This window comes from Vigna unguiculata, chromosome 7 (genome assembly GCF_004118075.2).
Source record: "Vigna unguiculata cultivar IT97K-499-35 chromosome 7, ASM411807v1, whole genome shotgun sequence".
Taxonomy (NCBI): domain Eukaryota; kingdom Viridiplantae; phylum Streptophyta; class Magnoliopsida; order Fabales; family Fabaceae; genus Vigna; species Vigna unguiculata.
This window is the reverse complement of record NC_040285.1, coordinates 33,695,717-33,700,212: the sequence shown is the minus strand read 5'-3', so window position 1 is coordinate 33,700,212 and position 4,496 is coordinate 33,695,717.

Genomic DNA, 4,496 nt, shown 5'->3' with positions numbered 1-4,496 from the left:
AAAATGCACGGGCCATTTAAACTACACAGCATAGTCTCTCTTTTCTTTTCTTTTTAATTACCTAAAGAGAGTCAGTTAATAGAGAGAATTTCACAAGTTTATCTTAAAAACTTGAAATCGTGTTTTTGAAATGGTATTGAAAAGTTTGCATGGAGACAGACAAAAGATGTAGAATCATATTCCATTATCTTTATTTTTTGATGACATTATTTGTGTTGTGTATTATACTTGTGTGAACGAGTTTGTTGATGCAATAGATAAACTATGTGCATTAAGAAGCACCCTTCTTTTTGTATACACGATACCTTAAACAAGCATATTTTTCATTACTTATCCACTACTTGAATTGTTATATGTCCAATTCCCTCCTTTATCGTTTCAACGAAAAAGTAACATGTGCTTAATATTAAGTAATTTTTTTCCATTTTTATTAGTTTTATTTTTAATAAAATATTAATTTTCATCTGTATATAAACAGTCTATCTCGGATGATACTTCTGAGGCTATTAAACATACATTCATTAAATGATTTAAGATGCTAACTCCACCCATCGATCCCAATTTTCTTAACTATATTCTGTTGGCTTTCTTCTTCTTCTTCTGTGCTTTGATATTGATACGGCTTTTCACAGGTAACCCAAGGTATGGATAACACTTTGATCATCTTTGAGTTAATTGAAACGTGTATAGTTAGATAATTGGAAGATGAAAGTATATGTGTGAAGTGTAGTCTTCATTATATTACATTCAGAATTCTTGTTAATTATAACATACTGTCACGAATGTTAGATGAAGGTTAGCTATGATTGAGAGTGATAAGTGTCAAAATCTCTGTACACAATAGCTAGACGCAGTTGCACTAAAAAGTAAAGAAAGACATTCACTTTATTGTATTAGGGATGTCAATGGTATATGTAGAATACGAATAGCAGATCTTCTATATATCTAATTTATTAGATTAATATTCATCTAGTATTCATTTTTAGATTAATATTCATCTAGTATTCATTTTTATAAATATGTCGTTATACGGTTATCCACATATATTTATTAAATATATGAATATTAATATGTACTTTTGGTTATTTAAAAAAAATTAAAATATTTAAAAACATATTCAATTATAAATTCAAATAAAATATAATATATAACATTCATAAATTTTAAACAAAGTTCAAATAATTCATTTAAATAGTTTTGAATGATAGTTTACAAAAAAATAATTTTTTTTAAAACCAATTGATAAAAAATAACCTATTCAAAATTAATGTGTTAATATTTAATCATGTTTTTATTTTATTTTTAATTTAAATTAGAATATAGCAGGTACGAATATCCACAAATACAAATACTCGCGCTGTTAACATGCAGTATAAAAATACTTGTACCCGTTCCCCGCGAGTATCAATTTACAACATTCATTTTCTACCCGATCCGAATTTTATCAGCATATACTCGCGAGTGCAAGTTTTTTTTTGACATCCCTAATAGTATACAGTGCACTTCTTGATTTTACATATTCAGTACAAATAATAATAATAATAATAATAGAGGTTATTTATGTAATTTTCTCTTTAAAAATAGTATTAGGGAGAAATAGGAGAGTTACATTTTTCATCTTAAAAGAGAAAGGATGAGAACTCAGAGCCAAGAGAATTTATATCTAACTTTTTTATTTCTTTTTTAAAACAAACAACAAAAGAAGAAATGCAATAACAGTAAATGAATAAATACGCGAGATGAGAGAGAATACAAAAAAATATCTCACTAAATTTTATTATTCTTCATTAGGTTTAATTTTTAATTTTATTATGTATTAACATTAAATATTATATTTTATAAAAAAATAAAAATCAATCTACAAAATTTTTAAAATATTTTTAAAAAAAAATTAAAAAAATCTGGAAGGGGGGGGCATGGCCCCCTACGGACCTTCTAAGGTCCACCACTGATCAGAACCGGAGGTTCATGTGATGACCGACTCAGACGAGTCCTTGTATTAAAGGTCTAAGTCTTCCTGACACTGGGTCAGGTAAGCATGTCTCATTAAGATAAACGGTTGTACAAATAAGTGGTACTCGTGACTTAAAATGCTTCTGCTCGAGGGGTAGGAGTGCCAATGTGAAGGGACTCACACTTAAGGAGGAGATTAATGGGAATTCAAGTGAGTCTAAGTCTCACATTTAGTAAAAATGAGAAAGTTGAGCATAACGATGAAAACTATAAACGTATTGTCTTAAGGTTTTGATTTAGAAATTGCATCAATCCCTTATGTGTGGGTTAAACTCATATCTCATTGATGTTATATCTTCTTAGTGATCCTCTCATGAATAGGGATGTCAACAGGGCGGGTAGGGTACGGGTAATAGTTTCCCTGTACTCTACCCGTTGAATAAATATTTACTCTGTACTCGTACCTATATCTGTCGGGTATCCGTTATGCGGGTACCCGCCTATTTTTTTCATATTCACGGGTACCCATGAATATTTACAAAAATATTTAAAAAATTAAATATTTAACCATAATTAGTGTCTGGATCAACAAGCCCATTTTCTCTGATTGGCCTGAAAAACAAATAAATTAAAAATCACTAACAAATTATATTGTAGTCTATTTTTGAATGAAATATTAAAGAAATAATTAACTTCATCAATGTCCACATCTTACAACATTGTATAAAGTTTCATGTTGTCCAATTTTAATCTAGAAGAGTATAAAAACATAAGAAATTCATTAAAAATTTCTAACAATCACTTAATTAAAATATCTAAGTAAAAGTGTTAATTTCATTACCTTCCATGTTGATCCATAACCAGTTTTGGAGACACATTAATGCCTCCACAGTATCTGGAAGTAATATACTCCGATGTGGGATAAGAATCCGACCACCATTACTGAAGACTCAAAATATTTTTTACTAATATATATATATATATATATATATATATATGTATATATATATATATTAAGGGATACGGGTATCCACGAGTACAGATATTATGATACTCGTACCCGCCCCGTTAACATGCGGGTATCAAAAATACTCGTACCTACAAATAGCGGGTATTTATTTTTAATATTCCCGTTGCGAGTTTTATCCGCAAATAATCACATGTGCAGACTTTTTTACATCCGTACTCATGAAACACCCAAACATATCCATCTCAACTCAACATTTAACAATAATTTTGCAGACGCCTAGGTCTAATTGGCTCATTCCATAACGAAGATGGCATACAACAAGCCTTAAGGACAAATGTCCAAGTTCCAGGTGTGATTGAAGATGCGTTCAATGTCAAAAGGGGCAAACAAATACTTGAAGATACTACAATTGCTGTTTCAAACAGGTTTTCTTATAAATACTTCTCTTTCCTTAAACCTACTTTTTATTTGGTTTTGTGCACTCCAACTTTAAATTTGTTTTATTCTTATTTATTATCCAATATTATACGTGACAAAATTACTACCCTTTTCTGTATTCAATTATATCAATGCATTGATCTCAAGTTATTACAACATCAAATTATGACATCATCTTTATTTTAACTGCCAAACCAGCGAAGGACGTTCAAACGGTCTAGAGAATCAAGAGAATATGTTGAATCTTTTCTTTCTGTTTATTGCGAATTTATTTGAAGGAGGAAATTACAAAAATGATCATAAAGAAAAAGAGAAATGAGGTTTTTTATGACAACGGGGTATGCATAAGCATATCAAGGAGTTTGAAGTATTCTCAATTACAAATATGTTCTCTTTCTCGTTATTTTGTTTACATGTGGCGGGGATGGAAATCTTCACAAGAAGATGCAATTGCTACAATTAACATTGTTATTTTAAACGCTCGAAGAATATGAGAAAAATATGATAAATATGTCTAATATGTATTCTCTTTTCTTTTAGTCATTTGTTGTGTTTGTTTGTATGTTGTGGATGGAAATATATGGAAATTCTAATGGTTATTGTTTTTATATTATATTTAATATTGTGCCAACAAAAGAAAACTTATATTGTTATTTTAAATAATTATGGAGTCCCTAAATCATGTCTACTACACAATAGTCTTAAAAAAAACTCTCTTACAAGATACTTTAATTAACTATTGATTTGTTAATGCAAATTTCGTAAGTTTTATATTTTTAAAAAGTGATATTTATATAAAATATTATTAAACATGATCATATATCACGTATAATTATACTTTAAAAAAATTACAACTTTGTTAGAAAATATAATAACCTTTTTTTATATTACAAAAACTGAAATAATTGTTATGCCAAACGATTTATTATGTTTTCTACTCTTCCATTCTTCCTCTCTTTCCTTCCTTCAACTTTGATATTTATTTTTGGAAATTAATTATTGTATACTGAAAAATAAAATTTACTATAGTGTGACATGTCTTCATGTAGAAGAACAACATTTGCATATAAAGTTATTTGTAAGCAATGTTTACATTTCATTGATATAATATAATTCAATATCTTAGTTAGCAAAT